The sequence below is a fragment of the Oncorhynchus masou genome, chromosome 6, assembly GCF_036934945.1.
Source record: "Oncorhynchus masou masou isolate Uvic2021 chromosome 6, UVic_Omas_1.1, whole genome shotgun sequence".
NCBI lineage: Eukaryota > Metazoa > Chordata > Actinopteri > Salmoniformes > Salmonidae > Oncorhynchus > Oncorhynchus masou.
In genome coordinates, this window is record NC_088217.1 from 35,419,570 (window position 1) to 35,447,462 (window position 27,893).

A 27,893-nucleotide genomic window follows, 5' to 3' on the forward strand; every position below is an offset into this window, starting at 1 on the left:
TTGTTAGCTAGCTAGTAAGTATGTGTTTTTCTATCCAAATGTACAGTATGTTCATATTGGTATACTTACCCATCCTACTTAGTACTTTTGACATGTTCTCAAGGAAGCCCTCGACATAAGATTAGAGGCCGTTTGTAAGAATGACATTGTTTATCAAATGTTTTTCTGTGTATGTGACCTCTGTTAGCAGATGATTGATAATGGCTTATTAAAATGGTTGTCGCTTGTCTTTTCTAAAAAGTTGTGGTGGAGAAATGTGGCTGCAACAAAAGAGGATCTGAATATATATTGAAATAATAATAAACGCAACATGTAAAGTGTTGGTTTCATGAGCTGAAATGAAAGATCCCAAGGGTGCTGTGGAATAATGTCTGTAATAAAGCCCTGTTTTGAAGAGGAACTCATTCTGATTGGCTGGGCCTGGCTCCCCAGTTGGTGGGCCAGTGCCCTCCAAGGCCCACACATGGCTGCACCCCTGCCCGGTCATGTGAAATCCATAGGTTAGGGCCTAATTAATTTAAATTGACCGATTTCCTTATAAGAACTGCAACTAAGTCATATCTTTGAAATTGTTGCGTTTAGATTTTTGTTTAGTTAAGTCAAAGCTGAATGAAGACAGCCTCAAAGGGATTAACAAAAGTATACATGTAATTTTGTAAATTTCATTTTAAAAATGCAAGTACGTTTGTATAAGCACACTAGTTCTTGTTTGATATAACTACAGTTAGAAACTTAAGGAAATAACTTGTGCACTACTCTAGTCCCTCAGTCTTCATGGTAGTGCATCTACACTTCGGTCCGCAGGTAGTATAACTTTTCATTACATTTCATTATAGTACAACGGTTTGATTTGTCTAATCTTAGCAATTTCTTCTTAGCTAGCTACATAGCCGTCTTTGTATCAAAGATAATTGCGTAATTATCGTATTTCGTCGTCCTAACGTAGTCTACACTGCTTTCTGCCCAGCAGCTAGCTAACGTCCACTAGCACTGTAGAAACTATTACACTCAACGTCTCGATTAGTGTAGTGTTAGCTAGCTACATAGTTGTCTTTGCTGTCTTCGTTTCCAAGGTAATTGTGTAGTTTAGAGTGTGTAGACTTAGAGTGATTATCTTAATTTACCGAGGTTAGCTAGCCAGCTATTTGTCGTCCTTAACGTAGGAGTCACTGCTAGCTAGCTAGCCAACAGCTAGCCAACGTCTTCCGAATTGAACTTCAACAACCCGGTCAACATTCCGCCTCGCTCCACAGGTAGTATCACATTTTCATTTCACTTCATTACAGTACAACGGCTTGATTTGTTTGATCGTAGCTAGCTAGCTACATAGCCGTCTTTGTATCTAAGACAATTGTGTAGTCTGGAGCGATTTCCTAGGTTAGCTAGCCAGCTATTGTCGTTCTTTTAACGTAACGTTACGTAATCAACACTGCTAGCTAGCCCCCGAATAGCAGCACTGTAGAAACTATTACACTCGACGGAACGACTTGATTAGTGTGGTGTCAACAACGTAGCCACTGCCAGCTAGCCTACCCCAGCAGTACTGTATCATTTCAATCATTTTGGTCAATTAGATTCTTGCTACGTAAGCTTAACGTTCTGAACATTCGATAAGTGTAGTCCACTTGTCATTCCAATCTCCTTTGCATTAGCGTAGCCTCTTCTGTAGCCTGTCAACTATGTGTCTATCTATCCCTGTTCTCTCCTCTCTGCACAGACCATACAATCGCTCCACACCGCGTGGCCGCGGCCACCCTAATCTGGTGGTCCCAGCTCGCACGGCCCACGTGGAGTTCCAGGTCTCCGGTAGCCTCTGGAACTGCCGATCTGCGGCCAACAAGGCAGAGTTCATCTCAGCCTATGCCTCCCTCCAGTCCCTCGACTTCTTGGCACTGACGGAAACATGGATCACCACAGACAACACTGCTACTCCTACTGCTCTCTCTTCGTCCGCCCACGTGTTCTCGCACACCCCGAGAGCTTCTGGTCAGCGGGGTGGTGGCACCGGGATCCTCATCTCTCCCAAGTGGTCATTCTCTCTTTCTCCCCTTACCCATCTGTCTATCGCCTCCTTTGAATTCCATGCTGTCACAGTTACCAGCCCTTTCAAGCTTAACATCCTTATCATTTATCGCCCTCCAGGTTCCCTCGGAGAGTTCATCAATGAGCTTGATGCCTTGATAAGCTCCTTTCCTGAGGACGGCTCACCTCTCACAGTCCTGGGCGACTTTAACCTCCCCACGTCTACCTTTGACTCATTCCTCTCTGCCTCCTTCTTTCCACTCCTCTCCTCTTTCGACCTCACCCTCTCACCTTCCCCCCTACTCACAAGGCAGGCAATACGCTCGACCTCATCTTTACTAGATGCTGTTCTTCCACTAACCTCATTGCAACTCCCCTCCAAGTCTCCGACCACTACCTTGTATCCTTTTCCCTCTCGCTCTCATCCAACACTTCCCACACTGCCCCTACTCGGATGGTATCGCGCCGTCCCAACCTTCGCTCTCTCTCCCCCGCTACTCTCTCCTCTTCCATCCTATCATCTCTTCCCTCTGCTCATACCTTCTCCAACCTATCTCCTGATTCTGCCTCCTCAACCCTCCTCTCTTCCCTTTCTGCATCCTTTGACTCTCTATGTCCCCTATCCTCCAGGCCGGCTCGGTCCTCCCCTCCCGCTCCGTGGCTCGACGACTCATTGCGAGCTCACAGAACAGTGCTCCGGGCAGCCGAGCGGAAATGGAGGAAAACTCGCCTCCCTGCGGACCTGGCATCCTTTCACTCCCTCCTCTCTACATTTTCCTCCCTCTGTCTCTGCTGCTAAAGCCACTTTCTTCCACTCTAAATTCCAAGCATCTGCCTCTAACCCTAGGAAGCTCTTTGCCACCTTCTCCTCCCTCCTGAATCCTCCTCCCCCTCCTCCCCCTCTCTGCAGATGACTTCGTCAACCATTTTGAAAAGAAGGTCGACGACATCCGATCCTCGTTTGCTAAGTCAAACGACACCGCTGGTTCTGCTCACACTGCCCTACCCTGTGCTCTGACCTCTTTCTCCCCTCTCTCTCCAGATGAAATCTCGCTTCTTGTGACGGCCGGCCGCCCAACAACCTGCCCGCTTGACCCTATCCCCTCCTCTCTTCTCCAGACCATTTCCGGAGACCTTCTCCCTTACCTCACCTCGCTCATCAACTCATCCCTGACCGCTGGCTACGTCCCTTCCGTCTTCAAGAGAGCGAGAGTTGCACCCCTTCTGAAAAAACCTACACTCGATCCCTCCGATGTCAACAACTACAGACCAGTATCCCTTCTTTCTTTTCTCTCAAACTCTTGAACGTGCCGTCCTTGGCCAGCTCTCCCGCTATCTCTCTCAGAATGACCTTCTTGATCCAAATCAGTCAGGTTTCAAGACTAGTCATTCAACTGAGACTGCTCTTCTCTGTATCACGGAGGTGCTCCGCACTGCTAAAGCTAACTCTCTCTCCTCTGCTCTCATCCTTCTAGACCTATCGGCTGCCTTCGACACTGTGAAACATCAGATCCTCCTCTCCACCCTCTCCGAGTTGGGCATCTCCGGTGCGGCCCACGCTTGGATTGCGTCCTACCTGACAGGTCGCTCCTACCAGGTGGCGTGGCGAGAATCTGTCTCCTCGCCACGCGCTCTCACCACTGGTGTCCCCCAGGGCTCTGTTCTAGGCCCTCTCCTATTCTCGCTATACACCAAGTCACTTGGCTCTGTCATAACCTCACATGGTCTCTCCTATCATTGCTATGCAGACGACACACAATTAATCTTCTCCTTTCCCCTTCTGATGACCAGGTGGCGAATCGCATCTCTGCATGTCTGGCAGACATATCAGTGTGGATGACGGATCACCACCTCAAGCTGAACCTCGGCAAGACGGAGCTGCTCTTCCTCTCGGGGAAGGACTGCCCGTTCCATGATCTCGCCATCACGGTTGACAACTCCATTGTTTCCTCCTCCCAGAGCGCTAAGAACCTTGGCGTGATCCTGGACAACACCCTGTCGTTCTCAACTAACATCAAGGCGGTGGCCCGTTCCTGTAGGTTCATGCTCTACAACATCCGCAGAGTACGCCCCTGCCTCACACAGGAAGCGGCGCAGGTCCTAATCCAGGCACTTGTCATCTCCCGTCTGGATTACTGCAACTCGCTGTTGGCTGGGCTCCCTGCCTGTGCCATTAAACCCCTACAACTCATCCAGAACGCCGCAGCCCGTCTGGTGTTCAACCTTCCCAAGTTCTCTCACGTCACCCCGCTCCTCCGCTCTCTCCACTGGCTTCCAGTTGAAGCTCGCATCCGCTACAAGACCATGGTGCTTGCCTACGGAGCTGTGAGGGGAACGGCACCGCAGTACCTCCAGGCTCTGATCAGGCCCTACACCCAAACAAGGGCACTGCGTTCATCCACCTCTGGCCTGCTCGCCTCCCTACCACTGAGGAAGTACAGTTCCCGCTCAGCCCAGTCAAAACTGTTCGCTGCTCTGGCCCCCCAATGGTGGAACAAACTCCCTCACGACGCCAGGACAGCGGAGTCAATCACCACCTTCCGGAGACACCTGAAACCCCACCTCTTCAAGGAATACCTAGGATAGGATAAAGCAATCCTTCTCACCCCCCCCCTTAAATGATTTAGATGCACTATTGTAAAGTGGCTGTTCCACTGATGTCAGAAGGTGAATTCACCAATTTGTAAGTCGCTCTGGATAAGAGCGTCTGCTAAATGACTTAAATGTAATGTAAATGTTAAATGTGTACACTTATTTATTTAACCTTTATTTTAATTATGGTAATGTAACGACATAATACAAACAGTGCTGATAAAGGCTTTTTGAGTTAATAGTTTTCTGTCTCCCTCTGCCCTGCTGACAGTCTGCTGCCACAGAGCTTCCACACAACACATTGATGAATATTCAAAATATATATTTTTAAAAAAGAACCTCCCTATGTTGATTAGGTGATGCATTATTGCGATAATCCCAGTCGGTATGAGAAAACAACCTGTTACCCAATTGGCTCACAAATAGTTTACGTTTTTCAAAAGCAATTTTGTTGTCTGCTTGTTTTAGTCAAATACAAAACAACATTTAAGAAAAGTACAATGTCTAACGCACATGCGTCAATCTAAGGGTGTTTGTGAATTTACTCTGGCTATCTACTCTGATTTCAGAGCACTCTAGTCTGAGTGTGCCAGAGTGCAGAATAACTGGCAACACTTTCCATGACAGACTGACCAGGTGAATCCAGGTGAAAGCTGTGATCCCTTATTGAGGTCACTTGTTAAATCAACTTCAAATCAGTGTCTTTAGCCTAGTGTCTTTGGAGAACCAAGCTGGCAATTATTAAAAATAAATAACTAATAATAAAATAAATTGTGCAAGAGTGCCAGAGGTGAATGTGTCACTGCAAAGGACACAGGGCAAGGCCTTACCGAGCCAGGGTTGGCAGATCTGTAGAAACGTCAAGCTAAAACGTTTAATTTAACTCTAGCATTTTGGATTTGAGATCAAATGTAGCAACATTACAGAATGTCACATTTTGAGTGTATTCTCATATTTGATCATATCCCCAAGACATGCTACGTTAATGTGTGTGTCACCGTGATTACTTGTTAGATATTGCTGTACTGTCGGAACTAGAAGAACACGCATTTCGCAGCACCGGCAATAACATTTGCTAAACACGTATGTGACCAATACAATTTGATTATGGATAATCATGAATGAATCGTGACTATTGAGTGAGAAAAGAACACCGGCACATTAACCTCCGCTGTTATTGGTAATGAGAAAAGAACACCGGCACATTAACCTCCGCTGTTATTGGTAATGGTGAGAGGTTAGCATTTTTTCTGGGGGGGGGGGGGGTGTATGACACAGAGAGAGAGAGACACAGACGCACAAGATTAGCAGGAATACTTTTTGAAGGGGGGGTATGATCTCTCCGCCTGTGTCATTTTCTCACTCATTAAATTTTCACGATTTATCCCTCAATATCCATAATCATGGAGACATTTCACATTAATATAGGTGTTCAGAAACATTTTCTTATTTACAATTTACCATTCTCTTCTATTGGACACAACAATCTGAAACAAACCAAAACAAACTGAAAAATGCATCCAACAAGTTTGTAGATTCACACGCTTGGTGTAGTCATTGCGTGCTAGGGAATACGGGTACAACAAAGATTTGATTACTTTAATACACTGTCCAAATACATATGACACCTTCAAATGGGGGGACTAGATAAATAAGTGCTTCCATTTGCAAACGGTAAAACAGATAGAGAGAAAGAGATACAGACAACGTGAGAAGTAACGTTACACACCGCTGCAGAGAGGGAGAGAGAGAGAGCAGCTGCAATTGTACTTACAGGGGAGAAGAGGTCGCCCGCGAAGGGAAACAGAAGCCTCTCTCCTTATGTTTACGTTATCCAGAGATTTCCCAAGTGTGTGTTTAAAAGTGTAATTCTGTGTTTTAGGCAGATAATCCAGAGCTGTAGGAATGTTATTCCGATGGTAGCAGGCAGAACACAAGCAAGAGAGAGAAATAGAGAGAGCGTAGTAGCAAGAGACAACCACTCAAATCTCCCCCTCTGACAGCGCAGGACTCAGCCACTCCGTCCGCCTGCATGCAATGACCTGCTGACTGAAAAATAATAAACAGAAAAAAACAGAAGCTAACTCGAGATTATGAGAAGAGAGGGAACGCTACAGAAGAGTGTTATCGTCAATCTCTCTCTCCGCCCCCTACCGCATCCATCCCGCCCTCATTGTTATAGCAACGGCCAATCACAGGTCAGCATCGTTCAAGCGTTCCACAGCCTGCCCTGCAGTGTTGACATGATTCTCACTTTAACCAGCTAATGCAGGACAGCCATTTTTTGGAAACAGGTTGAAGCAACTGAACAAATCAAATTGTATTTGTCACACGCGCCGAATAAAACCGGTGTAGACCGTACAGTGAAATGCTTACTTACAAGCCCTTAACCAACAATCCAGTTTTAAGAAAATACAAAAAAATGAAGAGAAAGTATAACAAATAATTAAAGAGCAGCAGTAAATAACAATAGCGGGGCTATATACAGGGGGTACCCGTACAGAGTCAGTGTGTCAATGTGCAGGGGCACCGGTGTCGAGGTCATTTATGTAATTATGTACATGTAGGTAGTTATTAAAGTGGCTATGCATAGATAATAACAGAGAGGAGCAGCAGTGTATATGGGGGGGTGTAATGCAAAAGTCTGGGTAGCCATTTGATTAGCTGTTCAGAAGTCTTATGGCTTGAGGGTAGAAACTGTTTTGAAGCCTCTGTGACCTAGACTTGGCGCTCCAATACCGCTTGCCGTGCAGTAGCAGAGAGAACGGTCAATTTTTTAAATTTTTAAATTTGACTAATATGACTAGGGTGGCTGGAGTCTTTGACAATTTTTAGGGGCTTCCTCTGACACAGCCTGGTATAGAGGTCCTGGATGGCAGGACGCTTGGCCCCGGTGATGTACTGGGCCTTACGCACTACCCTCTGTAGTGCCTTGCAGTTGGAGGCCGAGGAGTTTCCATACCAGGCAGTGACGCAACCCGTCAGGATGCTCTCGACAATCATCTCCTTTACAGCAGTTATGAGAACAACACATGCACCTTTAAGTCTCGTAAACCCGACCCAAGGCAAAAGCAGTGAATACCCAGCAAACCGGGAACATTCCCAGAACATTAGCTAAGATTCCCATTAAGTTCCAGCTAGGGTTTTATCTTGAGAAAATGTTTTGACAAAATATATTTGTTTATAAAAAATGTTTGAGATTAAATATCCTTGGAATGTTCTCCTAACATTCACTAAAATGTTGTCCACAACATCTGTAACAACCACCAAAGAACATTCCCCAAATGTTTGTATGTTTGCATAAAACATGTGCCTGATGTTGCAAGAACGTTCCTGTAACACATTTAATCTGTTATTTTAAGTCCACAAATGTTTCATTAGGTTGTGGGTACAGTCTGGTGGGAACATTGTGGGAAGAGATATTGTGGGAACATCACAAAAGATATGTTCCCAAAACACAAAAACTGTCCGGTTGTGCAGAAGATTCTACAATGTCTCTTTTAGAGTGCAAAAAACATTGTCTCCATAACACATTTTTTCTGTTCTTTAAAGGTTCCCAGAATGTTTCAGTAGGTTGTGGGAACATAGGGTTAACATGACTTGAAATACGTTCCCAAAACGCTAAAACTGTCCAGTTGTGCTGACGTTCAGAAAATGTTTGTATCAAGGTGCACGTAAGTAAAGCGTTCACAGTAAGGTTGTTGTATTCAGTGCATGTGACAAATAAAATTTGATTGGATTCCTTTGATGCAAGAATGATAACATAACAGCCTTTATCAGTTCTTTAAAGGTTCCCAGAACATGTAAATACAGTGCATTCGGAAAGCATTCAGACCCCTTGACTTGTTCAAATTTTTGTTACGTTACAAATCAATCGACACACAATACCCCATAATGATATAGTAAAAACAGGTTTTTAGAAATGTGTGCAAATGTATATAAAAAAACAACAACAGAAATATCACATTTACGTAAGTATACAGATCGTTTACTCAGAACTTTGTTGAAGAACCTTTGGCAGCGATTACAGTCTTGAGTCTTCTTGGGTATGACGCTACAAGCTTGGCAAACCTGTATTTGGGGAGTTTCTTCCATTCTTCTCTGCAGATTCTCTCAAGCTCTGTCAGGTCGGATGGGGAGCGTCGCTGCACAGCTATTTTCAGGCCTCTCCAGAGATGTTAGATTGGTTTGAAGTCCGTGTTCTGTATAGGCCACTCAATGACATTCAGAGACTTGTCTCGAATGCCACTCCTGCATTGTCTTGGCTGTGTGTTTACTGTAGGGTCGTTGTCCTGTTGGAAGGTGAAACTTTACTCCAGTCTGAGGTCCTGAACGCTCTGGAGCCAGTTCTCATCAAGGATCTCTTTGTACTTTGCTCCGTTCATCTTTCCCACGATCCTGACTAGTCTCCCAAACCCTGCTGCTGAAAAACAACGTGGAGTGGCTTCCGCCTGGTCACTCTACCATATAGGCTTAATTGGTGGAGTAATGTAGAGATAGTTGTCCTTCTGAAAGGTTCTCCCATCTCTACAGAGGAACTTTGGAGCTCTGTCAGAGTGACCATGTCAGAGTGACCATGCTCAGTTTGGCCGGGTGGCCTGCACTACGAAGAGTTTTGGTGGTTCCAAATTTCTTCCATTTAAGCTTCTTGGCGACCTTCATTGCTGTAGCTTTCCCCAGATCTGTGCTTCGACACAATCCTGTCTCGGAGCTCTACAGACAATTCTTTCGACCTCATGGCTTGGTTTTTGCTCTGACATACACTGTCAACTGTGGGACCTTATATAGACAGGTGTGTGCTTTTCCAAATCATGTCCAATCAATTTAATTTACCACAGGTGGACTCCAATCAAGTTGTAGAAACATCTCAAGGATGATCAATTTTATTTGTCACATGAGCTCAATTTCAAGTTTCATAGCAAAGGGTCTGAATACATATGTAAATAAGGTATATATGTTTATTGTTTTTAATACATTTCTAAAAACCTGTTTTCGCTTTGTCTTTATTGTGTGTAGATTGATGAGGAAAAATGTAATTTCATCCATTTTAACATAACAAAATGTGTAAAAAGTCAAGGGGTCTGAATACTTTCTGAATGCACTGTAGGTTGTGGGAACATTGCAAGAGGTAGGCTACCAAAACACAAAATATGCTTGGTTGTGATATAATTCATACATTCATATTTAAGTTACGTTGCACAAAACATTCACCTTAATAGCATATTTGTTTTAGGTTTAAAATAATATTCCATTGATGTTCATGTCTTGGAGGTCCTCCAAACATTTAGAAAATGTTGTATTTAAGTTTGACCTAATATCACCATAACATATCAAAGCAACAAAATGAAAGCATATTGGAATACATCCCCATTATGTTTCTCTCAAATCAAATCAAATTTATTTATATAGTCCTTCTTACATTAGCTGATATCTCAAAGTGCTGTACAGAAACCCAGCCTAAAATCCCAAACAGCAAGCAATGCAGGTGTAGAAGCACGGTGCCTAGGAAAAACTCCCTAGAAAGGCCAAAACCTAGGAACAAACCTACATTCTTTCTAGATGTAATGTTAATGTGCATTTGAGGACTGTATTGTAGGTGATATAGTATTTTCATTTAATTCATAGGACATTTGAACAGCATTTAATTATGCAAACACACTCATATTTATGTACACTTCATACAGTATATTGACAATCTGCACATGTGGGGTTTGAACCTGCAGTGTTCGGATCCTCTTGGAAGCTCTCTATCATTGTCTTTTTTTCAGTATGTAGACATTGCAGTATGGTCAATTAGGAATTTCATGCTTATTTTTTATCATTTTTAGACATAACTAATCCAGGAAATTGATGCTAACTGGGTTATCCACCATCATTTCACCCATCTTCTTTATATGCTGCGTACTTCTAGGCCCATATTTACAAGATTTACAAGATCCAAGAGTGCTGATCGAGGATCACTTTTGCTTTTCAGATTATGAAAAATGATTGGGGGACCATATCAAGCGTCTTAAAGTAGGAATTATATTGGGTGCTTTAAAAAAAAGTTTAGCAGTCAATTTTTACATAATGTAAAAATATTTTTACAGTTAGTCTAAATTCTGCATTTCTGACTGAATATATTAATATGAAATAAAGAAAGAAATCCTCTCTTTTAGTACAGTATATTAGAGACTCAATTTCGTGGTTACAGAATATGTGGGATTGAATTTGCAGGACACAACACCATTTCTGAGTTATTCATAGGAAGAACCAGGATGAAAGTAACACTTAGTTTTTTTCTTAATCACTCAGAGATCGATAGATCTAGACACACCATATTTCAAGACAAACAACTTACCAGTCAAAAGTTTGGACACACCTACATTCACGGGTTTTTCTTTATTTTTGTACTATTTTCTACATTGTAGAATAATTGTCAAAACATCATAACTATGAAATAATACTTCATGGTCGAATTGCATGAAAGCAACCACTATTAAAGGACACCAATAAGAAGAAGAGACTTGCTTGGGCCAAGAAACATGAGCAATGGACATTAGATCGGTGGAATTCTGTCCTTTGGTCTGATTCTGTCCTTTGGGCCAAATTTGTGATTTTTGTTTCCAACCACTGTGTCTTTGTGAGATGCAGAGTATTGAACGGATGATCCCACCGTGAAGCATGGAGTTAGAGGTGTGATGGTGTGGTGGTACTTTGCTGGTGACACTTGTGATTTATGTAGAATTCAAGGGACACTTAACCAGCATGGCTACAACAGCATTCTGCAGCGATACGCCATCCCATCTGGTTTGCGCCTAGTGGGACTATCATTTGTTTTTCAACAGGATAATGACCCAAAATACACCTCCAGGCTGTGTAAGGGCTATTAGACCAAGAAGGAGAGTGATAGTGCTGCGTCAGATGACCTGGTCTCCACAATCACCTGACCTCAACCCACTTGAGATGGTTTGGAATGTGTTGGACTGCAGAGTGAAGGAAAAGCAGCCAACAAGTGCTCAGCATATGCGAGAACTCCTTCAAGACTTTTTGGAAAAGCATCCCTCATGAAGCTGGTTGAAGGAATGCCAGAGTGTGCAAAGCTGTCGTCAAGGCAAAGGGAGGCTGCTTTGAAGAAACTGCTTGCGGGGAGGGAGTAACACAGCCTTGGGACGAAGGTAACATATGCCTTAATAGAATACATGTTTTGATTACTTGTCACGTCCTGACCTTAGTTCCTTTTGTTATGTCTCTATTTTAGGTTGGTCAGGGCTAGAGTTGGGGTGGGCATTCTATGTTTTGTTCTATGTTTGTATTTCTATGTGTTTGGCCTGGTATGGTTCCCAATCAGAGGCAGCTGTCAATCGTTGTCTCTGATTGAGAACCATACTTAGGCAGCCTGTTTTCGCCCTTGAGGGGTGGGTAGTTGTTTTCTGTCTTTGTGTGTCTGCACCAAACAGAACTGTTTCAGGGTTCTAGGGATGTCATATATCATTTTCAAACATTGTCACTTGTTGATATTTTGCTAACATCAGAAATTAATCTGAACTAGAGGAGACAATGGCCTGTACATTAAATATTTTTTATTTTATTCCAGGTCATCAGTTAACATTTACTTTCATCCAGCCTGTCTCTCCTATAACTTCTCGCAGGCTATAACACCCAAGACTAGGTAACATGATACTTGGAACCTATGCTGTCATTTAGTCAGATGGATTATGAAAATGACATGTTTGGAACCTTAAACAACTAAACACAACTACAACCAAACACGTCCGGGTCCATTTTATTTACTTATAGTGCCTTCAGAGTATTCACACCCCTTCACTTTTTCCATTGTTGTGCTACAGCGTGTGTAGGCCAGCATGTCACTGGCCTACACACAACACCTCATAATGTCAAAGTGGAATTATGTTTTTCAAAATGTTTACAAATTAGATTTTTTTTTAAATCTGAATTGTCTTGAGTCAATAAAAGGGGTTGACTTGTCTTGGCAAGCCTAAATAAGTTCAGGAATAAAAATGTGCTTGACAAGTCACAATGTAAGTTGTATGAATTCACTCAGTGTGCAATATTTTTTTTATGACTACCTCCTCTCTGTACCCCACATATATAATTACTGTATATGTTATTTTAAGTCCCTCAGTAGAGCAATGCATTTCAAACACAGATTAAACCAAAAAGATAAGGGAGCTTTTCCAATGCCTCGCAAAGAAGGGCACCTATTGGTAGATGGGTAAAGTAACATAAAAACAGACATTGAATGTCCCTTATAGCGTGGTGAAGTTAATAATTACACTTTGGATGGTGTACACACCCAGTCACTAGGCATCAGTTCGGTTGGCTAATGTGGTCTTGAGTTGTGCAGGCAAGTTTGAATGGTCACATGTGACAGCAGAAGCCAGATAGCTTCTATCACAATTAGTTGGGACAGTAAAGCTGTATCATGGTCATGAGTTAACTGAAAGGAGTCATACAATCATTCACAATGTCTGTAGAGAAGTGTGGGCTGACCAAACCTGGTCCTGAATGGAGAGAGAGGGCAAATAAAGTGCTGACTGTTATCTGTAGCGCTTATATGGCTTAACGCTTAACATAGAAGTGGAAATTCCTCAGACAGACACAAACTACTCTCCCAGCATCTGATGGGGTTCAGGCCCTTTTACATTCCATTGACATGGCAATGCCCACACAAACACAGATGTTTGATGCCAACACAGGACTACTCTAATCATCTGTGCCTGCTTCTGTCTATATTTACCTGGTACAATCTATTGGACAACTAACCAACAACAATAATAGACTGTTAGATATTAAGGTATTAAAGAACTCTGTGGCCGGTTGAACCTCTCTAATGGAGGAGTAGCAGTGTGAGCAGTGGTCTTTACAGCACATACATTTGTTTTGTAACTGATGGCAATGGTGCTAAGAGGTCAGAGGTTAGGATCAGAGCGCTGGTGAGCTCAGAATCAGGCCAGGAAACAGGAAGTAGGGTACCAAAGGCTTGCTGCTGATTAGATGATTATTTGGATGAATTGGCTTGCAGTGGAATTTACACAACACCCTCCAACTGTATTTGGCCTCAGTCCCACTGGGCAGGGCTGGAGAGAGAGAGGGGAGATAATCTCTCTATTATCTACTACTGTTTACATCAGTATGTACATTGTGTGGCTGTGTCTGTTTTGTTTTCATATTCTGCATAACTGATCTGCATTGGTGCTTTGCTGCTCCGCCTCAGCTGGTGAATTATCAACACAACCATCTAAGAGATTTTTGATTTTTGCAGTTCGTTCCAGTCATTAGCAGCAGAGAACTGGAAGGAGAGGCGGCCAAAGGAAGATTTGGCTTTGGGGGTGACCAGTGAGATATACCTGCTGGAGTGCGTGCTATGGGTGGGTGCTGCTATGGTGACCAGTGAGCTGAGATAAGGCGGGGCTTTACCTAGCAGAGACTTGTAGATAACCTGGAGCCAGTGGATTTGACAACGAGTATGAAGCGATGGCCAGCCAATGAGAGAATACAGGTTGCAGTGGTGGGTAGTATATGGGGCTTTGGTGACAAAACGGATGGCACTGTGATAGACTGCATCCAATTTGTTGAGTAGAGTGTTGGGGGCTATTTTGTAAATTACATCGCCGAAGTCGAGGATCGGGCGGATGGTCAGTTTTACGAGGATATGTTTGGCAGCATGAGTGAAGGATGCTTTGTTGCGAAATAGGAAGCCAATTCTAGATTTAGTTTTGGATTGGAGATGTTTAATGTGAGTCTGGAAGGAGAGTTTACAGTCTAACCAGACACCTAAGTATTTGTAGTTGTCCACGTATTCTAAGTCAGAAACAGGCAGTTGCGGGCAGCGATCGGTTGAAGAGCATGCTGTTACTTGTATGTAAGAGCAGTTCTGTGGAGGCCACGAAAGGAGAGTTTTATGGCATTGAAGCTCGTCTGGAGGTTAGTTAACACAGTGTCCAACGAAGGGCCAGAAGTATACAGAATGGTGTCGTCTGCGTAGAGGTGGATCAAAGAATCACCAGCAGCGAGAGCGACATCATTGATGTATACAGAGAAGAGAATCGGCCCGAGAATTGAACCCCGTGGCACCCCCATAGAGACTGCCAGATGTCCGGACAACAGGCCCTCCGATTTGACACACTGAACTGAGAAGTAGTTGGTGAACCAAGTGAGGCAATCATTTGAGACACCAAGGCTGTTGAGTGTGCCAATAAGAATGTTGTGATTGACAGAGTCAAAAGCCTTAGCCAGGTCGATGAATACGGCTGCACAGTAATGTCTCTTATCGATGGCGGTTATGATATCGTTTAGGACCTTGAGCGTGGCTGAGGTGCACCCATGACCAGTTCTGACACCAGATTGCATAGCGGAGAAGGTACGGTGAGATTCGAAATGGTTGGTAATCTGTTTGATAACTTGGCTTTCAAAAACCTTAGAAAGGCAGGGTGAAAATAGAAATAGGTCTGTAGCAATTTGGGTCTAGAGTGTCTCCCCCTTTGAAGAGGGAATGACCGCGGCAGCTTTCCAATCTATGGGAATCTCAGATGACACGAAAGAGAGGTTGAACAGGCTATTAATAGTGGTTGCAATAATTTCGGCAGATAATTTTAGAAAGAGAGGGTCCAGATTGTCTAGCCCGGCTGATTTGTAGGGATCCAGATTTTGCAGCTCTTTCAGAACATCAGCTATCTGGATTTGGGTGGAGAAGTGGGGGAGGTTTGGGCGAGTTGCTGTGGGGAGCGCAGTGCTGTTGACCGGGGTAGGGGTAGCCAGGTGGAAAGCATGGCCAGCCGTAGAGAACTGCTTATTGAAATTCTCAATTATTGTGTATTTATCGGTAGTGACAGTGTTTCCTAGCCTCAGTGCAGTGGGCAGCTGGGAGGAGGTGCTCTTATTCTCCATGGACTTTACAGTGTCCCATAACTTTTTTGAGTTTGTACTACAGGATGCAAATTTCTGTTTGTAAAAGCTAGCCTTAGCTTTCTTAACTGCCTGTGTATATTGGTTCCTAACTTCCCTGAAAAGTTCCATATCACGGGGGCTATTTGATGCCAATGCAGAACGCCACAGGATGTTTTTGTGCTGGTCAAGGGCAGACAGGTCTGGAGTGAACCAAGGGCTATATCTATTCCTAGTTCTACATTTTTTGAATGGAGCATGCTTATTTAAGATGGTGAGGAAGGCACTTTTAAACAATAACCAGGCATCCTCTAGTGACGGATGAGGTCAATGTCTTTCCAGGATACCCGGGCCAGGTCAATTAGAAAGGCTTGTTCGCAGAAGTGTTTTAGGGAGTGTTTGACAGTGATGCGGGGTGGTCATTTGACCGCAGACCCATTATGGATACAGGCAATGAGGCAGTGATCGCTGAGATCTGGGTGAAAACAGCAGAGGTGTATTTGGAGGGTGAATTAGTTAGGATGATATCTATGAGGGTGCCCTTGTTTACGGATTTGGGGTTGTACCTGGTAGGTTCATTGATAATTTGTATGAGATTGAGGGCATCAAGCTTAGATTGTAGGATGACCGGGGTGTTAAGCATGTCCCAGTTTAGCTCACCTAGCAGCAGGAGCTCAGAAGATAGATGGGGGGGTAATCAATTCACACATGGTGTCCAGGCCCCAGCTGGGGGCAGAGGGTGGTCTATAGCAAGCAGAAACGGTAAGAGACCTGTTTCTGGAAAGGTGAATTTTTAGAAGTAGAAGCTCAAATTGTTTTGGTACAGACCTGGAGAGTAAGATAGCCTTGCAACACCACCCCCTTTGGCAGTTCTATCTTGGCAGAAAATTTTATAGTTATGGATGGAAATTTCAGGGTTTTTGGTGGTTTTCCTAAGCCAGGATTCAGACACGACTAATGTTGGCAGAATGTGCTAAAGCAGTGAATAAAGCAAACTTAGGGAGGAGGCTTCTAATGTCAATATGCATGAAACCAAGGCTTTTACGGTTACAGAAGTCAACAAATGAGAGCACCTGGGGAGTAGGAGTGGAGCTTGGCACTGCAGGTCCTGGATTAACCTCTACATCACCAGAGGAACAGAGGAGTAGGATAAGGGTATGGCTAAAGGCTATAAGAACTGGCCGTCTCGCACTTTCGGAACAGAGAGTAAAGGGAGCAGGTTTCTGGGCACGATAGCATAGATTCAAGGCATAATGCACAGACAAAGGTATGGTAGGAAGAGAGTATATTGGAGGTAAACAAGGGCATTGAGTAATGAAGAGAGAGAATTAGTTTCTAGAAACATTTAAAACAGTTGATGTCATCGCATATGTGGGAGGTGGAACAACTTAGTTGGTTAAGGCATATTGAGCAGGGCTAAAGGCTGTACAGTGAAATAAGACAGTAATCACTACCCAGGACAGTAATGGACAAGGGATATTGATATTAGGAAGTAGCCAAGTGATTGCATGGGTCCAATGAGTGGTTGGGCTGGCTGGGGACACGGTGATTCAAACAGTTAGCAGGCCGAGGCTAACAAGCTAGCAGTTAGCAGGCCGGGGCTAGCAAGCTAGCATAAGGGCCTTAGAGGGACATCGCGATGGGGGAAACATGAATGAACATGCACCTGTGGAACGGTCGTTAAGACACTAACAGCTTACAGACGGTAGGCAATTAAGGTCACAGTTATGAAAACTTAGGACACTAAATAGGCCTTTCTGCTGACTCTGAAAAACACCAAAAGAAAGATGCCCAGGGTCCCTGCTCAGCTGCGTGAACGTGCCTTAGGCATGCTGCAAGGAGGCATGAGGACTGCAGATGTGGTCAAGGCAATAAATTGCGACGTGCGTACTGTGAGATGCCTAATACAAAGCTACAGGGAGACAGGACGGACAGCTGATCGTCCTCGCAGTGGCAGACCACGTGTAACAGCACCTGCACAGGATCGGTACATCTGAATATCACACCTGCGGGACAGGCACAGGATGGCAGGACAGGACAACAACTGCCCGAGTTACACCAGGAACACACAATCCCTCATTCAGTGTTCAGACTGTCCACAATAGGCTGAGAGAGGCTGGACTGAGGGCTTTTAGGCCTGTTGTAAGGCAGGTCCTCACTGGAAATCACCGGCAACAACGTCACCTCTTGGCACAAACCCACCGTCGCTGGACCAGACAGGACTGGCAAAAAGTCCTCTTCACTGACGAGTCCCAGTTTTGTCTCACCGGGGGTGATGGTCGGATTCGTGTTTATCGTCGAAGGAATGAGCGTTACACCGAGGCCTGTATTCTGGAGTGGGATTGAAGGGAGGGTCCGTCATAGTCTGGGGGGGTGTCACAGCATCATCGGACTGAGCTTGTTGTCATTGCAGGCAATCTCAACGCTGTGCGTTACAGGGAAGACATCCTCCTCCCTCATATGGTACCCTTCCTGCAGGCTCATCCTGACATGACCCTCCAGCATGACAATGCCACCAGCCATACTGCTCATTATGTGCTTTATTTCCTGCAAGACAGGAATGTCAGTGTTCTGCCATGCCCAGCGAAGAGCCCGGATCTCAATCCCATTGAGCACGTCTGGGACCTGTTGGAACGGAGGGTGAGGGCTAGGGCCATTCCCCTCAGAAATGTCCGGGAACTTGCAGGTGTCTTGGTGGAAGAGTTGGGTAACATGTCACAGCAAGAACTGGCAAATCTGGTGCAGTCCATGAGGAGGAGATGCACTGCAGTAGTTAATGCAGCTGGTGGCCACACCAGATATTGTTACTTTTGATTTTGACCCCCCTTTGTTCAGGGACACATTATTCAATTTATGTTAGTCACATGTCTGTGGAACTTGTTCAGTTTATGTCTCAGTTGTTGAATCTTGTTATGTTCATACAAATATTTACACATGTTAAGTTTGCTGAAAATAAACGCAGTTGACAGTGAGAGGACGTTTCTTTTTTTGTTGAGTTTATGTATTGACAGATACTTAGTCATGTGTTCACTGTATGCTTAAAATATTGTCTATTTATACAATAGTGTAACTCTCTGACAGCCACATACTGGAGAACTTCACTGTACTTTTTTTGTCCAATTGTTGACACCAAACACAAACACATCAAATCAAATTGTATTTGTCACATGCACCGAATACAACAGGTGTAGACTTTACAGTGAAATGCTTACTCACAAGCCCTTAACCAACAATGCAGTTCTAAGAAAAAAAACTGTTTAGAAAGTATTTACTAAAATAAACTAAAAATAGAAAAATAACTAATGATTCCTCTGCTCTGTGTATGTGTGTCTGTGTCATCCAGTCCTCCGCGTTTATACAAGTTACATTCTCACTGATTAAACAGCTCTTTGAATTATGCAACCCAGAGAGTTAGGCTTTAGAAAACAGAGAAATTAAAGGAGGAAGAGGATAGTGAAAGAACCGTTCCTCAGACAGAGAGAGGAGGGTGTAAAGAGAAGGTAGAGAGAGAGAGAGAGAGAGAGCGAGAACCCCTGACAGACAGACAGACACATAGACAAACAGACAGACAGAGGGTTGGTACAGTACGGTTGCCAGGCAGTGTTGGTGGTTTGTGTTGGCATAGCGTTTCTGGCATCTCTAATAACAATTCTATGCGTGGTAGTTGATTATAGCAACTCTCTCAGACTTTTGCCACTGCCGTTTCGTCGAGCGTCTGCCATCTACATATATAATTACAGCCGTGCTGACGCCTCTGATCAGAACCACAGTCGGACAGTACAGTGTGAGACTCACATATGATATGAAGTTTAATATTCTATTCTATTATGTCATGTCATGTAATATGACATGTTATACAACAGGTGAGTCTAATCCTGAATGCCGGTTTCTATTCAACAAGTTACCACCGGCTAAATCTACGATGTTAAAATGCCTATTTTACATCTGACCGCGCAACCCACTGTCTCATCAGTCCAGCCAGGCAATTTATAAACTTGATCTCCACTATAAAAAAGATCTAGACATTTTCTGACATATCTTTTAGACAGACATGTAGTTTTCTACAGCGGGGATTTGTATAAACCTTGCTGTCTGTCTTTCCTTCATTTACAACATTGTTTAAATTTTCAAATTTGATCTCCAGCTGTCCCATAGTAATGAACATGCCAGGAAGAGACAGACAGTTAGGCAGATTTTCTCAGACAGTTGAAATTAGGAATCAGCTGACATCATTTTTATGGATATATACAAAGAAATACCAATTGAAAAAAGGTCAAATGAAATGAAGTGCAGCTAGTTTGCAATTGTGCCATATTAGCATTGTTATGGATGTATCCAAATAAATGTCACTAGAAAACTGTTGCAGCTACTTTCCTGTTGTCTGGCTGTACGTTTTGACGTGATTGTAAGTTAGCCGTAGTTGGCTAGCTAGCAAACAAGGGATAAGAACGTTGTCAGCCAGTACGGCAATGGAACATTTAGAACGAACGACTGGGTCGCATCCATAGATACAGAACAAAAAGACTGAACGACTGGGTCGCAACTCTGGCAACCGAACCAATAGAATGAAAGACCAGCCCGTATTGGGTAGAAACTCTAGATTTGTGTCAGGACTATATCTTGTGAAAGGATGAAATTGTGTGAATAAATTAATCAAAATAACACTTTTAATGAAAATATGTCAATCATTATTTGAAAATGTTGGTAACCCATTGTATAAAAGTGATAATGCCCTCAAAGCCAGGCCTGCTAACCCCCGTGCCAATATAGCCTCCAAACAACGGCTTCTCGGGCATTATCACTTAAATATGACAATATAATAGAATATGATATAATGTAATCACATGACATTCTATTAGAACAGCAGGGAGATGGTACTCAGGCAACTCCTCTCCATATGTTTCACTTTAACTTAAACCTATCCTATGCATTATATAATGTTTGTGTTAGATGATACATAATGTAATAGTACATGTCAATAAGGAACTATAGAACAGGTTAACATTTCATCAATTGTAGAGGATCTTGTAGGTACACACTGAATCCATGTTAAAATCATGTAAATCATTCGTTGATAGGTTTTCAGGGGTAAGTTAACATCTCTCTCTGTCTGCTGTGGTGAGGCTCAGGCTGCCAAAACAGGTGACTGTTCTTTCGTCTGCCTGCTAAATGTACTCCCAGAGAGGTGACATTAATTAGACAAACTGACAATTGGATATGCTGGAGGCTCAGGATATTACCATTAATTATCATAATTGACTGTAGAAGACGTGTTTTCTCTGGTTTTCTGGCTGTGTTTGGACCGTTCTGTCCATGCCAGCTGCAGAATAGAGGTAGAGAGCTGAAGGGAGAGAGGGGAAATTAATGCTCCAGAGAGGAGCAGGTAAATATATGGGCCATTCTAGCACAAAATGGCTGCCATGCCGTGCATCATCCAGGTAAGGTACTTGGAAAACCATGTGAGAAGCACTATGTAAATGTTATGTAATCCATTATTATATGGAGAAAGCATATGAATACCTTAAAAGATGTAAGGAAATATTCTGAATCAAACGATTTTCTCTTGTACTTGTTCTTACCCCTTTGTTACCGTTTAAAACTGAAAGCCAAACATCCCCCAGTTGTACTCATGTTATTCACACTTCCCAGAGCGAACAACCGTAGCACTAACTAGTGTCTAATTCATTATACGTGCTATATCATGTTCTGTGCAGAATGGCTGTATGGAACATAGGCCTTCACCCTGGGCTGCATCGCAAGCTGTTGTGTATTGTGTGTTACACGCCGGATGTTTTAAATACACCTCATTAACGTGGTGTGTTGCATATATACGTTACATTGTCTTTTATCAGCACAGGGCTCTCCTTCACGCCTCAGTGGGCTTAGACCTCCCCGTATACGCCATTCCACCTCCTTTCCTTCCTCCCCCTCTCCACTCTGCCTCCTTCTTCATTCCACTTCCCTTCTTTTTTCTCCTTTTTTTCTGCTCTTCCAGCTGAAGACTGCTGGCCACAAGCCAAGCAGATAAGACTGACCTTACAGAGACGGAGGTAGAAAGAAAGAAAGAAAGAAAGAAAGAAAGAAAGAAAGAAAGAAAGAAAGAAAGAAAGAAAGAAAGAAAGAAAGAAAGAAAGAAAGAAAGAAAGAAAGAAAGAAAGAAAGAAAGAAAGAAAGAAAGAAAGGAGAGGGGCCACAAATGGAACATACAAGAAGCCTCAAAGTTCAAGTTGATATACTATTAAGGATTTAGCTCAAAAGTGTAAAGAAATACCTAAATTCAGAAAATAATAAATTGATCAGCATTGCAATAAATGATGGGGTCTTCCTGCCACACTCTACAATTAATTTTGGCCAAATGTAATTATCACGTTAAGCCTCAGTCAAAGTTGGTCCGAATGGGGACGTCACATTATGCACTTCCCCAACACACCAGTAGATGGCAATGTTCACCCATTCTTATAGCTCGAGGAAAGACTATTTCAGATTTATTCACAATAATCTTATTTAAAAGAACAAGCTTTTATTGACCAGTTAAGATTCATCTCCTAAGATTTCAGAGACATCCTAAAATAATTTTTAATCAGGTCTTGTGTTTAGCTCTTGATGGAGAGAAGGCAGACATTTTCCAGATACAATACTGTACGGGCTTGCCACTATATGTAAGACCAGAGGCTCTGCCAGAGCTATAAGCCACATTCACAGAGAACAAGAACACTCCTCTGCTCTGCCACACATTACATAATTCATAGTATCAAATCTCAACAGAAAGGGGTTTACAGCAAAATCATTTAGGTAAAAAAAGGATTTAAACAATGCCAAATAAATTTGTTTCACAGTTTTGTGTATTAGCAACAGAAGTGTATGTTTAACATTTTCATAAAGAGTATCACAGATATGTAATGATGATATAATACGATTCTCTTTGAGATATACCAGGGAATCCAAACACTTTGTATTGCTCCTTTTAACTCCTTTGCACCTGCAGATCCGCATTATCAGGTGTGCATTTTGATTTTGTGTCCTATGTTGAAGTACAGTACATTGTCATGCTAAGAGCCTCCTGTAATTTGACTGGTTTAACCTTCATCTTGTGGCTATGAACAACAACAACAAAAACTTTGCCCAATATCTATCATCTCTCATGACTCCATTCTTTCAAATATTAAGATGTCTTCCTCAAAGAGATTGTATATATGCATGTTGTGATTTGAACAAAAATACCCTTTAATTCACACTTTATTTGTATTTACTCATTATTGCATTGAAGAAAACAAAGTGAAACATAAACAAAGTTACCCTTTTTAGATAAAACTATACTAAATAATATTCACGTCACCAAATATTTCATTAAGACACATTGTTTTGCAATGAAGGTCTACAGTAGTCTCAGCAACCCTCTGTAGGGTAGCACAATGGTGTAGCCGGATGACTGCTAGCTAATGTCTTCCTCTGGGTACATTGACTTCAAAACAAAACAAAGGAGGCTCATGGTTCTCACCCCATTCCATAGACTTACACAGTAATTATGTCAACTTCCGGAGGATGTCCTCCAACCTATCAGAGCTCATGTAGCATGAACTGACATGTTGTCCAACCAATCAAAGGATCAGACAATTAATTTAGTACTGAAAGCATAAGCTACAGCTAGCTAGCACTGCAGTGCATAAAATGTGGTGAGTAGTTGACTCAAAGAGAGAAAAAGACAACAGTTAAACCTTTTGAACAAATTAATTTCTTCCAAAATTAAGGAGAAGCAAGAGAGAGCGTGAGACAACGAGAGAGAAAGAGAGAGCGAGCTATATTTAGTAGTAGCTATATATTTTTACTTTCATTTACTAAGCTAGGAATCTGGTTGATATCCCTTTCACTGCTCTATAGGGACACAAAGGAACGCAGAGGTTTCTAAATAAGAGTCACCTCCTGATTGGATTTGTCTCAGGCTTTTGCCTGCAATATCAGTTCTGTTATGCTCACAGACAATATTTTTACAGTTTTGGAAACTTTAGAGTGTTTTCTATCCTATGCTGTAATTCTATGCATATTCTATTATCTGGTCCTGAAAAATAGCCCGTTTACTTTGAGAACGTTATTTTTCCAAAAATGAAAATAGTGCCCCCAAATTTCAAGAGGTTAACAAGAATTTAAGCTTTCTGCCTTTATCAGATACAGTGCCTTGTAAAAGTATTCATCCCCCTTGGCGTTTTTCCTATGTTATTGCATTGCAACCTGCAATTTAAATGGAATTTTATTTGGATTTCAAGTAATGGACATACACAAAATAGTCCAAATTGGTGAAGTGTAATGAAAAAAATGACTTGTTTCAAAAAATTCTAAATAAAAAGAAACGGAAAAGTTGTGGGTGCAAATGTATTCACCCCCTTTGCTATGAAGCCCCTAAATAAGATCTGGTGCAAACAATTACCTTCAGAAGTCACATAATGTGTTCAATTAAGTCCACCTGTGTGCAATCAAAAGTGTCACATGATCTGTCACATGACCTCAGTATACAGTTGAAGTAGGAAGTTTACATACACTTAGAAAAACTTGTTTTTCAACCACTCCACAAATTTCTTGTTAACAAAGTATAGTTTTGGCAAGTCGGTTAGGACATCTACTTTGTGCATGATTCAAGTCATTTTTCCAACAATTGTTTACAGACAGATTATTTCACTTATAATTCACTGTATCACAATTCCAGTGGGTCAGAAGTTTACATACACTAAATTGACTGTGCCTTTAAACAGCTTTGAAAATTCCAGAAAATTATGTCATGGCTTTAGATGCTTCTGATAGGCTAATTGACATCATTTGAGTCAATTGGAGGTGTAATCTGTGGATGTATTTCAAGGCCTACCTTCAAACTCAGTGCCTCTTTGCTTGACATCATAGGAAAATCAAAAGAAATCAGAAAGACCACAGAAAAAAAATCTGGTTCAGCCTTGGGAGCAGTTTCCAAACACCTGAAGGTACCACATTCATCTGTACAAACAATAGTATGCAAGTATAAACACCATGGGTCCACGCAGCCGTCATACCGCTCAGGTAGGAGACGCTGTATGTCTCCTAGAGATGAACGTACTTTGGTGTGAAAAGTGGAAATCAATCCCAGAACAACAGCAAAGGACCTTGTAAAGGGCAGGGTAGCCTAGTAGTTAGAGCGTTGGACTAGTAACCGGAAGGTTGCAAGTTCAAACCCCCGAGCTGATAAGGTACTCATCTGTCGTTCTGCCCCTGGACAGGCAGTTAACCCACTGTTCCTAGGCCGTCATTGAAAATAAGAATTTTTTCTTAACTGACTTGCCTAGTTAAATAAAGGTAAAATAAAAAATAAAGTAAAAAGATGCTGGAGGAAACAGGTACAAAAGTATCTATATCCACAGTAAAACAAGTCCTATATTGACATTACCTGAAAGGCTGCTCAGCAAGGAAGAAGCCACTACTCCAAAACCGCCCTAAAAAAAGCCAGACTACGGTTTGCAACTGCACATGGGGATAAAGATCATACTTTTTGGAGAAATGTCCTCTGGTCTGATGAAACAAAAATAGAATTGTTTGGCCGTAATGACCATCGTTAAGTTTGAAGGAAAAAGGGGGACGCTTGCAAGCCGAAGAACATCATCCCAACAGTGAAGCACGGGGTGGTGGCATCATGATGTGGGGGTGCTTTGCTGCAGGAGGGACTGGTGCACTTCACAAAATAGATGGCAGCATGAGGAGGGGTGAATTTTATGTGGATATATTGAAGCAAAATCTCAAGACATCAGTCAGGAAGTTAAAGTTTGGTCACAAATGGGTCTTCCAAATGGACAATGACCCCAAGCATACTTGCTAGCAGGGTTGTGGCAAAATGGCTTAAGGACAACAACGTCAAGGTATTGATGTGGCCATCAGAAAGCCATGACCTCAATCCGATAGAACATTTGTGGGCAGAACTGAAAAAGCGTGTGTGAGCAAGAAGGCCTCAAACCTGATTCAGTTACACCAGCTCTGTCAGGAGGAATGGGCCAAAATTCACCCAACGTATTTTGGGAAGCTTGTGGACGGCTACCCGAAACGTTTGACCCAAGTTAAAGAATTTAAAGTCAATGCTACCAAATACTAATTGAGTGTATGTAAGGGTTTTCCTCCTCCTCTTCGTCTGAGGTGGAGAAGCGAGAAATATCGGAGGACCAATGCGCAGCGTGGTAAGTGTCCCATCGTTTAATAAAACATAAACTGAACACTCAATGAATACAAAACAATACACGTGAACAAAACCAAAACAGTACCGTGTGGCGAACAGACACGGAAACAATCACCCACAAAACAACAGTGAAACCCAGGCTCCCTAAGTATGATTCTCAATCAGAGACAACTAACGACACCTGCCTCTGATTGAGAACCTTACTAGGCCGAACACAGAAAACCAACCTAGAAACACAAAACATAGAATGCCCACCCAACTCACGTCCTGACCAACTAAAACAAACAAATAACACAAGAACTAGGGTCAGAACGTGACAGTGTATGTAAACTTCTGACCCACTGGGAATGTGACGAAAGAATTAAAAGCTGAAATAAATCATTCTCTCTACTATTATTCTGAAATTTTACATTCTTAAAATAAAGTGGTGATCCTAACTGACCTAAGACAGGGAATTTTTACTCTGATTATTTGTCAGTAATGGTGAAAACCTGAGTTTAAATGTATGTGGCTAAGGTGTATGCAAACTTCCGACTTCAACTACATATACACCTGTTAAGGTGAAAGGTCCCAGAGTTTGCAACACCAATGAGCAAGGGGCACCACCATGAAGACCACGGAGCTCTCCAAACAGGTCAGAGACAAAGTTGTGGAGAAGTACAGATCAGTGTTGGGTTATAAAACAATATCTGAAACTTTGAACATCCCACGGAGCACCATTAAATCCATTATTAAACAGTGGAAAGAATATGGCACCACAACAAACCTGCCAAGAGAGGGCCACCCACCAAAACTCACAGACCAGGCAAGGAGGGCATTAATCAGAGAGGTAACAAATATGCCAAAGATAACCCTGAAGGAGCTGCAAAGCTCCACAGCGGAGATTGAAGTACCTGTCCATAGGACCACTTTAAGCCATACACTCCACAGAGCTGGGCTTTATGGAACAGGGTCCGGAAAAAAAAGCCATTGCTCATAGAACAAAATAAGCAAACACATTTGGTGTTCACCTAAAGACATATGGGAGAGATGAGTCAGATGAGACTCAAATTTAGCTTTTTGGCCATCGATGTCTGGCGCAAACCCAACACCTCAATTCAACCCGAGAACTCCATCCCCACAGTGAAGCATGGTGGTGGCAGCATCAGGCTTTGGTGATGTTTTTCATCGACAGGGACAGGGAAACTGCTCAGAATTGAAGGAATGATCGATGCCGCTAAATACAGGGAAATTCTTGAGGGAGACCTGTTTCAGTATTCAAGAGATTTAAAACTGGGACGTAGGTTCACCTTTCAGCAGGACAATGACCCTAAGCATACTGCTAAAGCAAGATTTAAATGTCTTGGAATGGCCTAGTCAAAGCCCAGACCTCAATCCAATCGAGAATCTGTGGTATGACTTAAAGATTGCTGTACACCAGCGAAACCCATCCAACGTGAAGGAGCTGGAGCAGTTTTGCCTTGAAGAATTGGCAAAAATCCCAGTGGCTAGATGTGCCAAGCTTATAGAGACATACCCCAAGAGACCTGCAGCTGTAATTGCTGCAAAAGGTGGCTCTACAAAGTATTGGCGTTGGGGGGGTGAATGGTTATGCAATGTTTTTTTAATGTTTTTTTGTTTTATTTCTTGTTTGTTTCACAATATTAAAATATTTTGCATCCTCAAAGTGGTATGCATGTTGTGTAAATCAAATGATACAATCCACAAAAATATATATTTTAATTCCAGGTTGTAAGGCAACAAAATAGGAAAAATGTCAAGGGGGGTTAATACTTTCGCAAGCCACTGTATGTCTAAGTCCTGGGAATTTTTTTGGTTTCTTACAACCTCATGCATATCACATTAGCCTTCGTTGGCTCAACCGTCCCGCAGGGCGGGACAACAATCCTGTAGAGGTTTTAACAAAGGGGCTGAATACTTATGCAATGACTATATTGTAGTTTTTATTCTATTTTGTTACCTAATTATAATTTTTTTGTTTCTTCCACTTTAACATTTGGGTATATTGTTGACAAAACAGACAATTTGTAACACAATAACATTTCCTGAAACAGTGAGTGGAGAAGACATGCCAAACAAAAGGTCCCGGGATACACCTGCATCTTTTACATTCTACCTGGAAGGCGGTTTTTATGGTTCTGCCTTCGGAATCCAGAATTCTAGAACATTCTAAGATTTAATAAATCAGGGTTAAAGCAGTGATGTATGT

General features: G+C 42.5%; 1 protein-coding gene across 1 annotated transcript in view; it reads right to left on the bottom strand.

Annotated features, from left to right (window-relative positions):
- Window positions 1–6,480, bottom strand: part of cdk18 (cyclin dependent kinase 18) — a 67,263-nt gene extending 60,783 nt beyond the window's left edge. Inside the window, exon 1 of the mRNA XM_064968538.1 lies at window positions 6,389–6,480. The gene's annotated coding sequence lies outside the window, so the exon portion shown is untranslated. The remainder of the gene's footprint in view (window positions 1–6,388) is intronic.
- Window positions 6,481–27,893: the final 21,413 nt, after the last annotated feature.